Source organism: Hypanus sabinus, chromosome 3 (genome assembly GCF_030144855.1).
Source record: "Hypanus sabinus isolate sHypSab1 chromosome 3, sHypSab1.hap1, whole genome shotgun sequence".
NCBI classification, from domain to species: domain Eukaryota; kingdom Metazoa; phylum Chordata; class Chondrichthyes; order Myliobatiformes; family Dasyatidae; genus Hypanus; species Hypanus sabinus.
Genome location: NC_082708.1, coordinates 150,650,790 through 150,671,926, shown reverse-complemented (window position 1 = coordinate 150,671,926; position 21,137 = coordinate 150,650,790).

Genomic DNA, 21,137 nt, shown 5'->3' with positions numbered 1-21,137 from the left:
TTTTTATCACTGGGTGGATGACGCTGCTATCGGAGAGGGGAGACTGGCGTTTGATCACTGGGTGGATCACTGTGCAATCGGAGAGGGGTGACTGCCTTTTTATCACTGGGTGGAAGACTCTGCTATCGGAGAGGGGAGACTGGCGATTGATCACGTGGGGATAACTCTGCTATCGGAAAGGCGAGACTGGCATTTGATCTCTGGGGGAATCGCTCTGCTATCGGAAAGGGGAGACTGCCTTTTTATCACTGGTGGGATCGCTCTGCTATTGGAGAGGGGTGACTGCCTTTTAATCACTGGGTGGATCGCTCTGGTATCAGTGCAGGGATATTGGCGTTTAATCACTGGGAGGATCGCTCTGCTATCATAGAGAGGAGACTGGTGTTTGATCACTGGGGGGATCACTCTGCTATCGGAGAGGGGAGACTGCCTTTTGATCTCTGGGGGTATCGCTCTGCTATCCGAGAGTGGTGGCTGCAATTTGATCAAAGGAAGTATCACTCTAGTATCGGTGAGGGGTGACTGGCGTTTGATCATTGGGGGGATCGCTCTGCGATTAAAGAGGGGAGACTGGCGTTGGCTCACTAGAGGGATCAATCTGCTATTGGAGAGGGAAGACTGGCGTTTGATCAGAGGGGGAAAACTCTGCAATCAGAGAGCGGAGACTGGCGTTTGATCACTTGGGGGGATCACTCTGCTAACTAAGTGGGGAAACTGCCTTTTGATCAAAGGGACGATCACTCTGGTGTCTGAGAGGGGAGACTGGCGTTTGATCTCTGGGTGGATCGCTCTGCTATCAGAAATGGGAGACTGGTGTTTGGTCACTGGGAGGATCGCTGTGCTGTCGGAGAGGGGAGACTGACGTTTGATCACTGGGGGGATGGCTCTGGTATCTGAGAGGGGAGACTGGCATTTGGTCACTGGGAGGATCGCTCTGTTATCAGAGAGGTGTGACTGGCGTTTGATCACTGTGGGGATCGCTCAGCTATCGGAAAGGCGAAACTGGCATTTGATCACTGAGGTGGATCACTGTGCAATTGGAGAGGGGTGACTGCCTTTTTATCACTGGGTGGATGACTCTGCTATCGGAGAGGGGAGACTGGCGGTTGATCACGCGGGGATATCTCTGCTATCAGAGAGTGGAGACTGGCATTTGATCTCTGGTGCGATTGCTCCGCTATTGGTAAGGCGAGACTGGCATTTGATCACTGGGGGGATCACTCAGCTATCGGAGAGTGGAGACTGGCGTTTGGTCACTGCGGGGATCGCTCTGCTATCGGAAAGGCGAGACTGGCATTTGATCACTGTGGGGATCACTCTGCTATTGGAGAGGGGAGACAGGCGTTTGATCTCTGGTGCGATTGCTCTGCTATCGGTAAGGCTAGACTAGCATTTGATCACTGGGGGGGATCACTCTGCTATTGTAGAGGCGTGACTGTCTTTTAATCACTGGGTGGATCGCTCCGGTATCGGTGAAGGGAAACTGGCGTTTGATCACCGGCGGGATCGCTCTGCTATCGGAAAGGGGAGACTGCCTTTTGATCACTGGCGGGATCACTCTGCTAACTAAGTGGAGAAACTGCCTTTTGATCAAAGGGACGATCAGTCTGGTGTCTGAGAGGGGAGACTGGCGTTTGATCTCTGTTGCGATTACTTTGCTGTCCGAGAGGGGAGACTGCCTTTTGATCACTGTGGGGATCGCTCTGCAATCAGAGAAGGGAGAATGCCTTTTGATCACTGGGGGGGATCGCTCTGCTATCGGAGAGGGGAGACTGGCGTTTGATCACTGCGGGTATCGCTCTGTGATTAAAGAGGGGAGAGTGACGTTGGATCACTGGGGGGATCGCTCTGCTATCGGAGAGGGGAGACTGACGTTTGATCTCTGGTGCAATTGCTCTGCAATCGGAGAGGGGAGACTGGCGTTTGATCACGGGGGGATAACTCTGCTATCGGAGAGAGGGGACTGGTGTTTGATCACTGGGGAGATCGCTCTGCTATCAGAGAGAGGTGACTGCCGTTTGATCACTGGGGGGATCGCTCTGCTATCGTAGAGGGGAGACTGGCTTTTGATCACAGTTGGGATAACTCTGCTATCGGAGAGGGGAGAATGCCTTTTGATCACTGGGGGTATCTCTCTGCTATCAGAGAGGGCAGACTCGCATTTGATCACTGGGGGGATCGATCTGCTATCAGAGAGAGGTGAGTTCCTTTTCATCAATGGGAGGATCACTCTGCTATTGGAGAGGGGAGACTCCCTTTTGATCACCAGGGGGATCGCTCTGCTATCGGAGAGGGGTGAGTTCCTTTTCATCAATGGGAGGATCACTCTGCTATTGGAGAGGGGAGACTGCCTTTTGATCACAGGGGGATCGCTCTGGTATCGGAGAGGGGAGAATGCCTTTTGATCACTGGGGGGATCACTCTGGTATCGGAGAGTCGTGACTGGCGTTTGATCACTGGGGGGTTCGCTCTGTTATCAGAGAGGGGAGACAAGCGTGTGATCACTGGGGGTATTGCTTTGCTACCGGAGAGGGGTGTCTGACGTTTGATCATTGGGGGTTCGCTCTGCTATATGAGAGGGGAGACTGCCTTTTGATCACTGGGGGGGGATCTGTCTGCTATGGGAGAGGGGTGACTGGCGTTTGATCACCAGGGGGATCACTCTGCTATCAGAGAGGGGAGACTTGCGTTTGATCACTGGGGGGACCGCTCTGCTATCGAAGAGGGATAACTGCCTTTTGATCACTTAGGGTTTCGCTCTGGTATCGGAGAGCGGTGACTGTCTTTTGATTGTTGGGGTTCACTCTGCTGCCACAGAGGGAAAAGCCCTGCTGTTGTCCCCACTGAATGTTGCCCAGGTTTCTAGCACTTTGGTTATAGGCTTGGACTATAGATCTTTTTTCAGTCTTACCTTTTTTTATGTTCTGTGTTTTTGCAATATTTCTTGTTTGTTTTTGTGTGCAGTTAGTGGGATTTGTGGATTTATGTGCCTGTTGTGTTTTTGTTCATTTTTGTGTGGGAGGGACGAATTTCAGTGTTGATAACTGTGCTGCCATTCTTTTCCTTCATGGTTTCCTGGCTATCTGGAGAAGAATAATTTCAGAGTTGTATACTTTGATAATAAGTGAGCCTTCGATCCTTTGAACTATTGGTGAATCCGTGGAATTCGTTGCACATTAGTCGGAGGTTGATAGATTCTTGATTAGTCAGGGCATGAAAGGTTACGGGGGGGAGAAGGCAGGAGAATGGCATTGAGAGGGAAAATGGATCAGCCATGATGAAATGACAGTGCGCACTCAATGGGCTGAATATCCTAATTTTGCTCCTTTTCCTTCTGGTGTTCTGGTCTTCATAGAGTCAAGCTCCATCAGGTTTAGGAACAGCTACCGTGCTCTTGAACTGATCTGCACAACTCTAATCCGACCTCAGCAACAGAACGCTACGGTCCACCTCCCAGTCCTGATGAAGGATCTCGGCCTTGTCATCAACCGTTTACTCTTTTCCATAGATACAGCATGTCTTGCTGTGTTCCTCCAGCATTTCATGTTACCTCTTGTACTATTGTGGCCATGATTGCAATCTTTTGCTCTAATATATTGTTTTGAATAGTGCTTTTTCATACTGCCTTGTAAAATTTAAGTATTACTAGTTTCCTGTGCATTGCTGTCTGAGTCTATGCGCCTGTGATGTTGCTGTAAGCAGGTTTTTCATTGTACTTATACCTCACTGTAATATAAATAAACTCAAGTTCTTTTGCTTTAATTGAGAAATGCAAATATCTGATAAGCTCCAGTGGTTGTTGAATTTAGAGTAAATTAATTAAAATATACCTCTCAGCATCGGAAGCAACATGCTTATCAAAGGTTTCAAAGGTACCTTTAATGTCAGAGAAACGTATACAACACACATCCTGAAATATTTTTTCCATGAAAACAGAGGAGTGCCCCAAAGAATGAATGACAATTGTAATTAAATGTGAAATTTCTTATAAAAAGCTAGCATAGTTATGCTCGGGAAAATGGCCTGCTGATTATTAAATATCCTGATTATTAAACTTTTATAACTTGAACAAATAAGAACTTTTTATCAATGGCAATATACTATCTGCAGTCAATTCAATATTTTTATATCTATATTTCCTTACTTTTGACAATTAAACTTGTAAATGAATTTAATCTGTTTTTTATGGCTTGATCAGTTTATTCACACTATTTTAGAGACCTATGTATATGCCTCACCATTATTCTTGTTCTCAAAATAAGTTGCCTTGCATTTCTTTGCCTTACACTTTGCTTGATATCCAAAGGACTAATCGGTTTAATAGAAGTACAAGTGTGACATTCCATTCCTGAATGTAAGCATATTAAATAGAATGGCTGTGTGGTGTCTTGATAATGGAGTTGGCCAAGATGTGTTCTGGTTCACTTTGTAATTCAAGAGGCCACCTGTTGTTCTTGGCATTGTTTAAAAGATGGACAAGAGAACTGGGCAGAATGCTCTCTGCACATATGTTAAGTATGTGGCCCATGACCAAGCCCGATTGCTAATCTTCTTGCACGCAAGCCTCATTGGCACCTGAAATAACAGGATGGACTGGGAAAAACCAGAGCAATTAAGCATCTTGTGAAGAACAGTGTTAGGAGGTGAATCCTCCTTGCATCCAGGATCCTGAAATAATCACTCAAAAGCAGAGCAAAAAAAATGAAAAAAATAGCATTTAGAACATTGATCAGCACCAAACAGAAACAGGCCTTTCAGCCCAGCTTGTCTGTGCCATCTGCAATGCCATCCCAAACTAATCCCATCTGTCTTCACATTATCAATATCTATTCATTTCCTGCCTTTTCATCTGCTTGACTAACCACCTCTGTTCACATTGTTCACATATCCACTTCTATAACTTCCCGTCAGCAAAACTATAAACTCTGGATGTCCTAAAACAGTTTACATAAAATACGAGGAGTGATTGATAAGTTCATGGCCTAAGGTAGAAGGAGTCAATTTTAGAAAGCCTAGCACATTTATTTTCCACCCTCCTCTAGTGTTGCCACCATGTCCTCGTGGACCTCCTTGGGTGATAAGCCCTTGAGACCGAGGTAGCGGATGACTGCACGAAGGCCAATGTCCATTTTCTCAGACAGTGCTTACTTGCAATTTTAAATGATCTGAAACAGAAATACCACAAAAGTTATTAACTTCAAATTTCTGCATAATCACTCAAAGAGTTGAACTGCATGTGCATGTAATGAGAGCTGTATAATTCATCTCCTTCTACCTTAGGCCATGAATTAATCAATTACCCCTGCTGTGGACCACTTTCTGGAGGTCCAAGATGCTGACTTCTACAAAGAAGGGATCCATATGCTCCATAACTACTGGACTGAGTGTGTAAATGTAGGAGGGGACTATGTTGAAAAATAAATGTGCTAGTGTTTCTGAAATCAACTCCTTCTACCTTAGGCCACGAACTTATCAATCACCCTTTGTAGAAACATCAAAACATGGAAAGTTCTCCACAAACAACTGTGAAACAGATGATTCAGTCATCTGATGTAGATCTTGACAAATAGATAAACAACATCCAATCATGTCCTGGAATTCTTTATGTGCATCTGTAAAGACCAAGAATGCCTCAGTTTAACATCTCAATCATTGACAATAATGTGTACTACCCAAACTTTAACACATAGAACATCCTTGAGTTAACAATAAAGACATCAGGATGATGTTGGTTGAAATACAGTAGGAATCTCTCTGAGATGGATTAAAAGAACCTTTATTTACAGAATTAGCAAGAGGTAACTTCAACTTCATCAAAAGACTGCAGAAACTGCTGACCGAACCCAAAACAAAATGTCAGCACTTCCCTCATTCTGTTCTTATTCAGAGTAACTTTGTGTTTGCTAAGCCAGTGAGTCTGACATCAGCTGTGGGAAAGTTATTGGAAGGTATTATAAGGGACCAGATATGTAAGTATATGGATAGACATGGGCCTATTAAGGATAGTCAGCATGGTTTAATGTGTGGTAGGTCATGTTTAACCAATCTTATAGAATTTTTTTTGAGGAAGTTAGCAGGAAAGTGGATGAAGGCAAGGCAGTAGATGTTGTTTACATGGACTTTAACAAGGCATTTGACAAGGTCCTGCATAGGAGCCTGGTCAAGAAGGTTCAGTCACTCAGCATTCAGAATGAAGTAGTAAATTGGATTTGGCATTGTCTTTGTGTGAGAATACGGAGAGTGGTGGTAGAGGGTTGTCTCTCTGAATGGAGACTTCTGACAAGTGGTGTGCGCACTGGGATCGGTGCCAGGTCCTTTCTGGTTTGTTGTCTATATCAATGATCTGGATGATAATGTTAACTGGATCAGAAAATTTGTGGATGACACCAAGATTGGGGTCAGTGAAGAAGGCTATTATGGCCTGCAAAAGGATTTGCATCAGCTGGAAAAATGGGCTGAAAAATGGCAGATGGAATTCAATCCAGTCAAATGCGAGGTTCTGCACTTCAGTATGACCAGCCGGGGTAGGTCTTACACAGTGAATGGTGAGAAACCGAGGAGTGAGGTAGAACAAAGGGATCTGGGAATACAGGTCAATAATTAGTTGAACGAGGCGTCATAGGTAGATAAAGCTGTAAAGAAAGCTTTTGTCACATTGGCCTTCATAAATCAATGTATTGAGGACAGAAGATGGATTGTTATGTTGAAGTTGTACAAGATGTTGGTGAGGCCTAATTTGGAGTATTGTGTGTTGTTTTGGTTACCTGCCTACAGGAAAGATGTAAACAAGTTTCAAAGAATGCAGAGAAAATTTACAAGGATATTGCAGGGTCTGGAGGACCTGAGTTATAAGGAATGTTTGAATAGGTTAGAACTCTATACTTCAGAATGCAGAATATTCAGAGCAGATTTGATAGAGGTACACAAACTTATGCAGGGCATAGATAGGGTAAATGCATCTGAAGTCATGGGTTAAGGGTGAAAGGTTAGAAGTTTAAGGGGATCATGAAGGGAAACTTCACTCAGAAGGTCATGAGAGTGTGGAATGAGCTGCCAACACAAGTGGAGCATGTGAGCTCGCTTTCAACGTTAGGATAGGTACACGGATAGCAAGGGTTAGGAGGGCTATGGTCCCAGTGCAGGTTGATGGGGGAAGGCATTTAACTGGTTTCAGCATGGACCAAAAAGGCCTTTTTCTGTGCTGCCTGTTTTGCTTGTGTCTTTAATGTCACAGTACTCTGTTACAATTATATAATACAATGCCTAAAAGGAGTTTGGGTAGTTCTTGGTTAGGAAAGGCAGGCAAGTGAGATAGGCATCCCATCAGTCTGAACAAATTCTGATTCAGATTTAATTATCACATGTACATCAAAACAGGCAGAAAAATGCACCTTTTGCATTAAAGATCAACACCCCCAAGAGGGTGTGTCGCTAAATGTTCCAGCGCCAATATAGTGTGCCCACAATATCCAGAACAACACAAGCAGCAACATCAACGGCAACAAGCAGCAAAACAAGCCCCTTTCCCGCCTGTCCAGTACATCAGGTCAAGGTGACGAAGGATCTCAATCCAAGGTGTTGCCAATCCATTTCCCTCCACAGATGCTGCCTGACCCATCGAGCTTCTTCAGTGTATTCTTTTCATGTTGCTTCAGAGTCCAGCAACTCTTGCTTTATGAAACAACTGGTGTCCTTGGTACTAAAAGGAACTAATGCAATGGCCCTGCATATCAACTAATTTTTAATACATTTCTATATGAAGTTAACCTAAGTGGTATGAATAAGGCTCATTTTTCAAGCTCATTATTTGAATTTTTTTCATGGAGTTTGAAAACTACCTGTAGGGAACAGATCTGTGAATTCCCTTTTCATCAGAATGTCTCGAGTAATTAGAAAGTGGCAATCATAGTATGAGTAAATACTCTGAGAATTGAGACTCCTTTTGTGGGCGATTTTTGATACTGGATCCAAGAGAATTAATCATAGGGTGGGTCTTTTATTCTGGAAGTGTTCTGAAAGCTATCAATCTAACTATCACTCAGAGTTTTCACACAGTGGGTCCTATTAACCACAAGCGATTGTAAAATACAATGAAACCAATTATTAGGAGTTAAATTTCCAACACTTTTAGCTTCCAGACAGTGATTAAAGTGAAAAAAATTGAAAAGAATTTCCTTAACTCTTTCATTGGATCACTTTCAACAGTTTTTCATTTTATGGAACATCTGGCACAAGTCCAGAAGTAAAATTCACAAGAAAATGAAATGAATTTTATGTGATTTGGATTTCTTATTCTGAGTCCAAAGACCACAGGGTCAGATTTATATTACAGAAACAAAAGGAGCTTGGCTCAGTTGGAAGTGCATATTTTGAATTAATGAGATAAACTGGAGACCAGAATCACCACTCAGGTGAAGGTAGGTGCCTCCATGTTAATATTTAGTTCCCTGGTTGACATGTAGTCATCAACATGAGACTTATTTATCTTTTTATTGCATGTGGATGCACGGAATACAATACTGACTGGAGAGCATGTTGCCTATAGTGGTGATTCATTGCCTCCTCTATTGTTGTGATGAGGACTGGTGCTCCCAGTGTGGCCTCCTGTATCGATGAGACTCGAAGTAGATTGGGAAACTGCTTCGCCAAGTGCCTGTGCTCCATCCGCCAGAAAAAGCAGGATCTCCCAGTGGCCACCCATTTTAATTCCACTTCCCATTCCCACTCTGATATGTCTATCCATAGCCTCCTCTACTGTTGTGATGAGGCCATACTCAGGTTGGAGGAACAATATCTTATATTCCATCTGGGTAGACTCCAACCTGATGGCATGAACATTGATTCCTCGAACTTCCGGTAATGCCCCCCCACCCCCTTCTGCATTCCTCATCCCCTTTTACCCCTCTCACCTTATCTCTTTGCCTGTCCACTACCTCCCTCTGGCGCTCCTCCCCCCACCACCCTTTCTTTCTTCCATGGCCTTCTGTCCTCTCCTATTAGACTTCCTTCTCCAGCCCTTTATTTCTTTCACCAATCAACTTCCCATCTCTTTACTTCATCCCTCCCCCTGCCAGTTTCACCTATCACCTTGTGTTTCTCTCTCCCTTCCCATATCTTTTAAACCTACTCCTTATCTTTTATTTCTCCAGCCCTGCTGAAGCAGCTCAGCCTGAAAAGTTGACTGTACTTTTTTCCATAAATGCTGCCTGGCCTGCTGAGTTCCTCCAGATTTTGTGTGTGGGGGAGCTAGGATCAGTAGGCACTGCTTCAGAATAATAGGACTTCCCTTTTGAACAGAGATGAGGAAAATTTTCTCTATCTAATGAATCTGTGGAATTCATTGGTACAGATAGTTGTGGAGGACAAGTGACTGGTATATTTAAAGCAGAGGTTGATAGGTTCTTGACTAGTCAGGGCATGAAAGGCTACAGGGAGAAAGCAGGAGAGTAACATTGAGAGGGATGAGAAATCAGCCACAATGGAATGGGAGAGCACTCAATGAGCTGAATGGCCTAATTCTGCTCCTAAGTCTTATGGTCTTATGCTCTGCCCTTTGAAAAATAGTTTATTGCTTCTTTAATTTTACCTCAAAACACTTTACTTTGGGACATTCTTTCTTTCAAACAATGTTCAATGAAAGTAAAATTTCCTTCATTTAAACAATCCCAGACACTACTGACACAAAGGAATAGCAGCACTGTGGAAATGTTTCTGCGATAGATTGCATGGGTTGACTGACGCCACTTCAATAACCACACCAACAATTTACAAACACTGCAGGGGGTGTGAAACTGAAGAAAGTGAGGGAAAGCAGACATGAAAATAAGCATGGGAAAGACATAAAGATCAGACCCTTAATTTACATTTGACCATGTTGACCTTCAACCTGTGTTAGAATACAGTGAATAGACCCCCTTCAAAAACCACTGTTATTGCTTTGGGTAACTGTTGTTCCAGGAATACTCTGGAAAGAAATTTCCCATTTGCTTTCGGATACCCGTGAGGAATGAATGTTTGAAACACAGAAGACTGCAATGCTAGAATCTGGAGCCACAAACATTCTACTGGAGGAATTGAATGGGTCAAACAGCATCTGCAGGAGGAAAGGTTCTGCAAAAGGTTCAGGTCAAAGCCCTGCATCAGGTCTGAGAGTGGAGAGGTGAGGTGGCCAGTGTAAAAAGGAGAAGGGAGTGGTGTGAAAGGAGTCCTAGGTAGACAATGAAAGGGTGTAAGATGTTGGGTAGATGCTGCCAGGTAAGGGAGGAGAGTAGGTTTGGAGCGGGGAGACCATGGCAGGTGATTTATAGATAGATGAAGGCACACAAAGAGAGAGAAATACAATTGAGAGATAGATAGATCATGGGGCGGGGAAGGAGGTGCAAAATTTGGAGACAACTGCTGAGGGAAACAAGCAGGAACACAAAAAGCTACTAGTGCTGAAGTTGATCGGTCTGATAAGTGAAGTGAAGGAGTTGAGAAGAAATAAATGGTTTTTTTGGGAGCTATGTGCATTTTCTTGGGATTTCTTTTCCCAATGTTGGTATTTCCAAGTTGTGTATTTTATTTGACAAAGTGATGTGTTTTACATTAAAATAGAAATTTTAAATTTTATCTTAAAATATTACTTTAATTCTTCTATACTCTATCAAGCTCAGAGCCTGATTATTGCTGCTTCAAGGAAACTTCAGGCTGCTTTTATGAATGAGGTGCCTTTGAGTGATTAGGAGAATTTACTTTATAAAATCAGTGTTCACAGAGGCAAGAAATTTCTTTTGATTTTCTCCATTCACATGTACTCCAGGTGTCACTGAGACTTTCAAATAGTAGGATTAGCAATTAGAGCTTCAAGGTTCAAAGTGTTGTGCATTCAGAGATGCTCATTTGCACACCACTGTTGTAACTGTTGTAACGCATGGTTATTTAAGTTACTGTCGTCTTCCTGTAAGCTTGAGCCAGCTTCTCTGATCTCTCTCAGTAACAAGGCATTTTCACTCACAGAACTGCTGCTCACTGGAAGTATTTGTTGTTGTTTTTCACACCATTCTCTGTAAACTTCAGAGACTATTGTGTGTTAAAATCTCAGGAGATCAGCAGTTTCTATGAGACAAAAACTCCCCTTATGGCACAAACAATCATTTCACGGTAAAGTCACTTAGATCACATTTCTTCCCCATTCTGAAGTTTGGTCTGAACAACAATAGAACCTCTTGACCATGTCTGCATGTTTTTATGCATTGAGTTTATGTTAGATATTTGCATTATCAAGCTTGGTGTACAGGTGTATCTAATAAAATGGTTGCTGAGTGTAGGTCTATGTTTTGTTGTTTTTACTTAACAAATGCAAGACCCACAAGCCAGAGGAATGAGTGTGCTTTGTTAACCATTGATGATCGACCATATCCTCCAACTCCATATCTCTACCAATCCTCAGATTCCCTTAATCTGAATAAACTCAGAAACTGAGCATCCACTGCCTTCCAAAGTACAGAATTCTTAAAGGTTTACGATCATCTGATCAAACGAATCTCATCTCAACTCAGTCTGACCTGAGATAATCTTAAAAATGAACCTTTCACTTCCCTGGATCAATAGACAGTAGAAGTTGTAAGTTTCTCCAAGCCTTATGTGAAAATGTTATTCCTCAATGTATGACATAATTGGAAAAACAGTGCCATCTAATAACATGGACAGCCAGATGTTATAGTGGGAAGCTATTGACATCTGGTTTGCAGCTCATTACACAAATTGAAGAAATACTGAAATTGGAAGAAGATGGCACCAACAAACAACACCACCTAAGGCAACATCCTCAAAATGGTTCATGAAGCAATTCCTTTCACTTTTTTCACATATTTTATTTCAGATATGGTTCTATTACTCTCAGAGCCTGTTATCTACATTCTGGCAGAGTGATTTTGGGCCAATCGAGCCATCTGGCGCTTTGCTATCTTCAAGAGTATTCCACCAAAGCCTGGGGTACGAAGGCCAGAAAGCCTGGAGTCATGGCGTAGGTCATCTCTTGCCGATCCCATCGATTAAAACGCCAAGGAAGATTGAAATCACTGAGGCAAGTGTTCTGCACTGTCTACCAGCATCTTGCTCACTGCTACCTGAGAGGGTCCTGCACTTGACTCTGCTCTTCCCCTCGCTTGGTGCTCCCAAGGGAAGATCTTTGCTTCTGAATGATCTCCTTCTCCCTCAGTGTTCTTTAATTGATGCAGATTGTAGATTTGGTCTCGAATTCTGTTTTAATGATGTGTTCTAGACCTGGTTGCTCTTTTTCTGTTACTACTTCTGGGCAATTTTTGTATCGGGGCAGCCTGCAGATAACGAACACTGAGCTGAACTGAACTGAAATATGTCTTGGGATTTAATGTTTTATTATTCTGGGTTGTCTCATTTTATTTTGTTCTCTTTTGCACAATGTTTTTGCATGTGGTGGGGGAAGCAAGTTTGAAGTTTGATATTTTTCTTTGAGTATGTTGGTCCATGGTTATTGTTTGTTTCCTGACTGTCTGTGGGGAAGACAAATTTCAAGGTTGGATGCTGCAAACATTTTTTGATAATAAATGTACTTTGACTCATGACACAGGTATTTCTAACGTGAAGTGGTTAGTTTACTGTAAATGAACTCATAACCATTTTGGGGTTAAGGAGCCAGGGCCACTCCATTAAGATGTTCTGAATTCAAAGGGCTGTTAACTTACAAGGCAAGTGGATTTGTGATGTGAAAGAAAAGTAAGCAAGGTGTTAGTTGCCTCTAGCCAAACACACGACAACCAATTAAATTAAATGTCTAAATCACACAATAGGAATCTCACTGATGAATAAAAGAAATAAAGGATTCATTTTGCTTTTTTTGCAGAATTTAAAATTAATCATATCACTTTGCCAGACAGCCAGGCTCCACCAGCTCCTATCAATTAGCTGAAACTGCTACCAAGAGGGAGAGTTTATTTGTCCCTTGCCTCATTTATATTGCACAAAGCCACACCAATTACAAGTCTGATTCTATCTGACTTTATATATTGGAATGGACCTGGGGCCTGCTAGACCAAAAAATCTAGCTGCTGTGAAATTATGATTTTGTGTTTCTTTACTTTTCATTGCTTGGAGTTTACAAGACAAGCACACTATCAAACTTAGCACTAAAACAAAGACATGTTGCTCTTTCCTGATACTTCAGTACTAATTAAATGCAGATGGCATGGAAGTAGTTATGTGAAGTTTAGAAGAACAAGAGGCAAACTGATTGAAGTACTGTATGTCGATGTAGAGTGGCCTCTTGCAAGGAATGGAGAATTGAGAATAGCGAAAGGAAGTCGGAGTAAGGGACTAGTCATTTTTGGCTTAAATGGTGATAAACCTAGTCCATCACAACTAAATACTGTACCTCCCTGCCATTGAGAATATCTACAAGGATTCCTCCACAAGAAAGTAGCATCCATCATCAAGGACCTCCATCCTGCACTCTCTTCTGGCTGAAAGGGGGTGCAGAAACCTCAGATTTGAAATCACCAGGTTCAGAAACAGTTATTACACTTCAGTCTGCAAGCTCCTGAATCGGCACACTACTCACCTCAACTCTAAATTAATTCCGTAGCCTATAGGCTCACTTTCAAGGATGATACACCTTACACTCTCAGCAGAGGTGAAGATGCCACCAGGGCGACTTCTCCCAACCCGTCACTGGAACCATTTAAATTTTTCTTTAACTAATTTCCTTTCCAAGGTAGCTGGAGTCCTGCTGGAGTCTGTGATCTACAGCCGCCTCAAACCACGGTCCTGCACGGATGTGTGTTCCTGTTTTTGGATGGGCCGCATTTTTGGTATCTCCAGGAGCTGTCTGGAAGATGGACACCTTTGGGGTGAAGCCTAGTGTGGCCCCATGAACCCAATGCCTCATCAGTGTCACATCCTGAAGTATCACAGGGAACCAGAACATTGAGATAGTGAGAGCGGCTGTCAGAGGCCTCTGCACTTGGGTGATCACTCTCTCTCTCTCGATAGTGAGTAAGAGTTTGCCACTGGTCAGGGGAAACTGGAAATAAAAGCAGTTACAGACAGACTGTGACAGTGAAACACTGACTGTCTCCCCTCTTGCTGTGGAAGGAGTGATACCTCTCTGACCCTTGTTAGTGAGAGAGAGAGCCTGAGAGATGTTGAACTGTTGGGATGAACAGCCGTTTTTGAAGGACTGTAGGCCATGGTCTCTCTTTGGGGGTGTGCTGTTGCTTTCATGGTGGATGATGGGAGTGCTGATGCTTTTGCTAGAACGAGTGGGGGGAGAATGGGAGGGGGGAGGGTTGATGCTGCTTGTGCATGGGAGGGGGGCAGGGGCCTTTGGGGTATTTAAGGTTTTTTTCTGTCATTCATTCTCTGGGGATTTTCTGTTTCAAGGATATCTGCGGAGAGTAGGATTTTCAGATTGTATATCGTATATATTTTCTGATACTAACCATTGAACAAGTGTTACATCTGCCCCTTCATCTTCTCTCTCAGTACCAAACAATTCTTACAGGTAAGACAACACTTCACCTGCAGTTCTGTCAGGGTCATCTACTGTATCCTGTGTTCCCAGTGCAGCCTCCTCTACATCGGTGAGACCAATGTGGACTGGGGGACTGCTTTGATGAGCACTTTCACTCTGGCCTCAACTGGATGGATTTCACAGTGGCCAAGCACTTTATTTCCACTCCCCATTCCCATTCTGACATGTCAGTCCATGGCCTCCTTTCTTTCTTTTTCAATCTTTTCATTAATATCAAAATAGTGGATACAGCTTAGTAATGCTACACAGTGATTGGGATTACATTGTTAATAGCTAACATATATAAATATATATTCAGTTAATACAAAGGTAACAAACCTCCCAGAATTGTTCGAGTACAAATGTAGTATACATAGAAGAAAGGATTAACATATCCAAAAAGAAAAAAAAGAGAAAAAAATATATACCCCCAAGGAAAAAAAACTAATCTGAACAATAGTAATCAAAAACTAAGAAAAAGGAAAAAAAAAACATGGGCTGTTATGTAACATCAAAAAAGAGAGAACCATTAACTCCGAACCTCTCTGCAAATATTAAAACAAGAGAATAGGTTTGGAGAAAAGTCAAATCACATCATATGAAAGTGTTGAATAAAAGGCCTCCAAGTCTTTTCAAATTTAATAGATGGATCATATATAGCACTTCTGATTTTTTCTAAGTTTAACCATAACGTGGTTTGAGCCCATGGCCTCCTATACTGCCACAATGAGGCCACCTTCAATTTGGAGGAGTAACACCTCATATTCCAAGTTCGTGTTCCAAGCCTTCCCTGGTAATACTCCCCAACTCTTCCTGTGCTACACTGATGACTGCGTTGTGCTGCTTCATGCACCCATGCTGAGCTCTTCAACTTCATCAACTCTATCTCTAACCTCCACACTGCCCTTAAATTCATTTGGTTTGTTTCTGATACCTCCCTTCCTTTCTCGATCTCTCTGCTTCCATCTGTGGAGATGAAATGTCAATTGAAATCTTTTATAAACCAACGGATTCCCACAGTTATCTTGACTATACCTCTTTCCACTGTAAAAATGGCAGTCCCTTTTCTCAGTACCTTTGCCTCCACCACATTTGTTCCCAGGATGCAGATTTCCTTTCCAGGACATCTGAGACATTCTCCTTTTTCAAACAATGGTGTTTTCTCTTCCTTCACCATTGATACTGCATAACCACATCTCCTCCATTTCCCGGACATCTGTGCTCACCACTCTGGCCTTTTACCTCTTCTCACCTGCCTATCACTTCCCCCTGGGTTCCCTCCTCCTTCTCTTTCTCCTATGATGCACTTTCCTCTCCTATCGGATTCATCTCTCTCCAGCCACCCACCCACCTGGCTTTACTTATCACCTTCTTGCTAGCTTCTCTTGCCTCTTCATTCTGGTATCTTCACCCTTCCTTTTCAGTCCTGAAGAAGGGTCTCAGTGACCACTTATTCATTTCCAGAGATGCTGCCTGACTGCTGACCTGCTCCAGTATCTTCTGTGTGTTGTTTTGGATTTCCAGCATTTGCAGACTTCCTTGTGTTTATGATTTGTTACCTCATATTCTGTTTGAATAGCATCCAAACTGACAGCATAAACATTGATTTTTCCAATGAATGGTAATTTCTTCATCCTCCCCCAACCCTCCTTTTCCATCCCCCATTTTAGCTTGCCCCTTTTCTTCTCACCTGACTATTCCCGCCCCTCGGGTGCCACTCCTGCTTCCCTTTCTGATGTGGTCCACTTTCCTCACCTATCAGCTTCCTTGTTATTCAGCCCTTCACCTTTTCCACCTATAATCTGCATGCTTCTCACTTCGGCTACATTCACACTACACCAGATAAATCCGTAACCGAAGCTTTTTCTCTTCGGTTTGTCCACACTAAAACAGTGTTTTAGTCCGCTGAAAATGGAGCTTTTCTAAAACGTTCTCCAAGGTGTGTAATTTCAAAAATGCCAGATTGGCCAGAGCAGTGTGGACGGGGTAACCGGAGAAATCTAAAAACGCTGTCATGATGTGCCGGAACAGATGGTGACAGCAGCGCGCTATTTCATTGTTTTCTTGAACGCAACCTAACAATTTCAGAACAGACGGCAACGAGACTGAAGCTAGAAGAGTTAGAAACATACTCAGCAAATACTTTGACCCATAACTTACTAAATAAATAAGTATACTGTACTCACTTTGCCCTGTTTTCTGTCCTTGCTCATATGAAGGTGGTTTACCTAATTATGCAAGTACTTCTCTGACAATAGATGTGTAACAGCCTAATGTAACGTAGCATGGAAATACAAGATAATACTGATGCAGACATGTTTTATACATTTAACAAGGTGCTTTATTAATGCATTAGAGTTAGTCAGTTTTTCAATGTTCGTTGTCAGCAGGGTCATACTGTCGTTGAACTCCCTGTCGTTTGCCTCCGAACGCTCCAGTAGGAAGAGATTTGCCAAAATCTCCATTTCAATGTGGACAGGGATATTTTCAAAAAAAATTGGTGTGGACGCCTATCTTTTTTACGAGAAACTGGCGTTTTCAAAATTATCTGGTCTAGTGTGGACGTAGCCTTGATCCCCCACCCCTAAACAATACACAATGCCTTCATAAAGTTTTCAGCCCTAACCCTTTGTTCACATTAATGAGTATTACAATCAGTGATTTTGATCAACATAACAGAGAGTTTTCATTTGTGGATCACATTCTCCCTTTTTCACAGTAGAGCCCAAAATACCAGGAAATTAGTTGGGAAGCAGTGGTGGGCAGCAATCTTGAGGTCTTGCCAGCGATGCTTGATCAGGTTAAGGTCAGGACTCTGACTGGCTCACTCAAGGCCATCAACTTGTGCAAGGCCTTAGCAATTGTGGCTCCAGTTGCAGCCATTGACTTCTTCAGCTCGCTTAGGCTAACTGTTGGTGTCACAGTAGCCTGTCTTACAGCTGCAATTTTTCTCTGGTTACTAAGTTTAGAGGGGCAGCCTGACTGAGGCAGTGTGGTTGTGGTTTCATATTTTTTCTACTTCTTCGTGATGAACTACACTGAACTCTGAGGTATGTTCAGTGCCATTGAGCTGGTCTTGTTGTTGTTCGTCCTTCGGAGTCGAAGACGACCACGACTTCTGTCAGGTGGAGGGTTTGTGACTGTGGGTCTGGAGGTGACTGGTGAGGCCAATCCGGGCCCTGAAAGCTCGCCCACATGTGGGACACATGAAGGTAGGTGCTGCAGTGGATGTGGAGGTAGCTCGAGCCTTGCGTGCGGCGTGTTTCCTCTGAGCCTCTGCGGTGCGTCTGATTTCTGCTGCATACGCTCCTTTAGTGACCCTGCTCCACCAGGTTGGGCGGTCCAGAGCAAGCGATTCCCAGCTACTGCGATTGATGTTGAGGTCTTTGAGGGACACTTTGAGGCAGTCTTTGAAACATTTCTTCTGCAGTTTGGAGTTGTGACTTGCGCTTGACTTGGATTAAAGTGAGGGAGAGTTGCGCAAATCGTCAGCCTCACTCTCTCATCTCGACCTATCTGTATCCAGTTGCAAGACGGAGTCGAGATGGCTAGAGATAAGTCGGGATGCAGTGGATGGCCAGCAGTGTCCTACGTGTCTCACTGTGCCCTGATTGCGCTCCACAACGCTTTGCTGGGTCCACCTTACTACTCGTTGGACTGCCAAGTGGTGGTCTCCTCCGCGTAGTCCGCCGAATTCAGTCTTCACTTGCGTAGGTAGACAAGCCCTAAGTCACCGAGGGTTGAAGCCCATCGGCTACCCTCACCAGGTTTTGCCAGCCAGTCGAAGCCGTTGCCCGGGGCGTGGCTGCTGTTGCATGCAAACAGCTACGAGGAACCACTGGTGAGAGCTGAGTGTCAGGTGAGGACCAATGCGGACAAACTACTCAGAAGAGTACGACGTGTTCCCAGTCAGAGGTACTACCTCTCCCTGACACCCCATACACCCTGTACCATCTTGTATCTGTACCTGTCTTGTACCATCTGTGCTTCTCTGTTATTGTTTCCCCTGACTTGTTCTGAATGCTCTTTTGTCTACATTTTTGTTTGGTCTGCTGAAAATCTACCATACTGTTGGATCTTCTAGAGATAGTAGCTATTCATTGAAAATAGGTGATCCTCCAATTTTCTACATCAACAAATTGAATGAGTTGGTAAGGTAATGTATTGCTACCGAGGGAAGTTAGTGTAGTAATTACAAAGCAGATGAATACCTTTTCAGTCTCACGAGTTTGGTTTTTAATTTTTAGAAAATTGTTTACAGGTTTTGGAATTTTCCTTTAGACTTGACATGATGCACAATGTTTTGTAGATTAGCTCAAAAAATCCTATGCCAATATTTCAAATTTTGAAAATGAGATAGTAAAATATGAAAATAGTTGTGGGTCTGAATACTTTTTCAAGGCGCTGCACCTTCCCTATCATCTAGCTTCACCAATCTTCCAGCTTGCCCTCCTTCCCCTCCACCACCTTATTATTCTGGCTTCTTCCCCCCTTCGTTTCCAGGCCTGATGTAGGGTCTTGACTAGAAAAATTGACTTTGTTCCTTTCCATAGATTCTGCCTGACCTGCCAAGTCCCTCCAGCATTTTTTTACTCTGGATTTTCAACAGAATTGCATATGTTTTTACATTTTTATTGATTACAGAGAAAAAACATAGAAAACCTGCAGCACAATACAGGCCTTCGGCCCACAATCTAAGTGTCAGGTGATTATTAGCACCTAGAGTATTTTCAATTCGCCCACACAATCATTATGAATTTGGAGTTTGGAATTAATTTCTACAGAGTGAACTTGCAGTTAAAGTATTTGCAAACAAGCTTTCCTGCTGATGGGTGAGTCCAGAACTAGAGGCCACAGTTTAAGAATAAGGGGTAGGCCATTTAGAACAGAGATGTGGAAAAACTTTTTCACCCAGAGAGTGGTGGATATGTGGAATGCTCTGCCCCAGAAGTCAGTGGAGGTCAAGTTTCTGGATGCACTCAAGAGAGAGTTAGATAGAGCTCTTATAGATAGCGGGGTCAAGGGATATGGGGAGAAGGCAGGAACGGGGTACTGATTGTGTATGATCAGCCATGATCACAGTGAATGGCGGTGCTGGCTAGAAGGGCTGAATGGCCTACTCCTGCACCTACTGTCTATTGTCTATTGTCTATTAAATAGATTGCAAAATCATGTTTTCACTTGGGTTCTGTGCTACAAAAATCTTTGCTTTGTGACATATGAAATTCCCTGGCAAGGACAGCATTTATTTCCCAATTTTTATTGTTCTTGAGCTGAGGAAGTTATCAGTAACTCACATTTCTGCCAAACCAAATAAAGATGGGAGATCTCCTTCTCTGAAGAGAAGTCACGAAACAGACAGGAGTTTATGACTATTAAGTTTTTTTTAAGAACATCATTATCTTATTTTAAGAACTACTTAGTTAAGTGAATTTAAATTCTCCAGATGCCATGGTGGAATTCATGTTTATGGATCATTTGGTCCAAGACTCGGGATTGCATATCTGGAGTATAAACACAAAGCTCCATAACCATTTCAATACAAAGTTCAAAGAATATTTATTATCAAAGTATGCATACATTATACAACCTTGAGATTAGTCTTCTTGCAGATAGCCGTAAGACAAAGAAACCCAGAAGAATCCATTGAAAAAAAGACCATCAAACACCCAATGTGCAGAGAGAACAAAACGAATCATGCAAATGATGAAAGTAAGCAAATAGCATTCAGAACGGAAGTGGATCTATGAACAACGAAGCCAGTCACAGAGCCTCAGCCTCAATTCAACACAGAGCTGTGTAAGTGTCACGGAGCCCAGAGCAGCTGGAGCAGTCCAAGGCCTCAGCCTCAATTCAACAAATAGCTGTGTAAGTGTCACGGAGCCCAGAGCAGCTGGAGCAGTCCAAGGCCTCAGTGTCAGTTCAGCGCAGAGCCGATCAAACGTCATGGAGCAGCAAACACAACCGGCCCGAATTTTGCCTCTTGTTCTGACACCCTGCCTTTTCAATCCAACTTGCCTGGCGTTTAAGTCCTGCAGACATTGGATTGTTCCTAGTACTAGGACCCAGATCCTGAAACAGCGATACGCTCTGGGGTTGGGCCCTGACGCCACAGTTCAGTCCATCCCCAACCTTTCCAAATTGACCTGGCACTTAGATTGATCAAACCTTGTTCTCAGTCCAGGTGGACAGACCTTGAATCTGCCTCTCCTCTGCTTGTCCCGACTGCCTCAAATATGCCTCGACCTCACTCCAACTTTGCCTTGAACATACCTTGCCCTTGGCTCGACTTTATTTCGCATACACACGCTTTGACTCTCGACTTAGCCTTGTCTTTGCTCGCCTCTCCATTGTTTGCAGTGATCGTTTACCATAAATTTTAAAAGAAAAAGTGTCATTAATAAAGTATTTAATTGTATTATTTGTTTTCTTTCCCACCAGTAAGCCGTTGCTGGGCTTCACCAGCGTCATCATAAACCGGTTACAGTGGCTGATGAGAACAGGTTGAAAAAGCTTGCCTTCTCTTGGATCACTTGATAGACTTGACTCCCCTACACAAGATTTACTTTACTTTCTTTTATTTATTTAGAAATTCAGCAAAGTAACA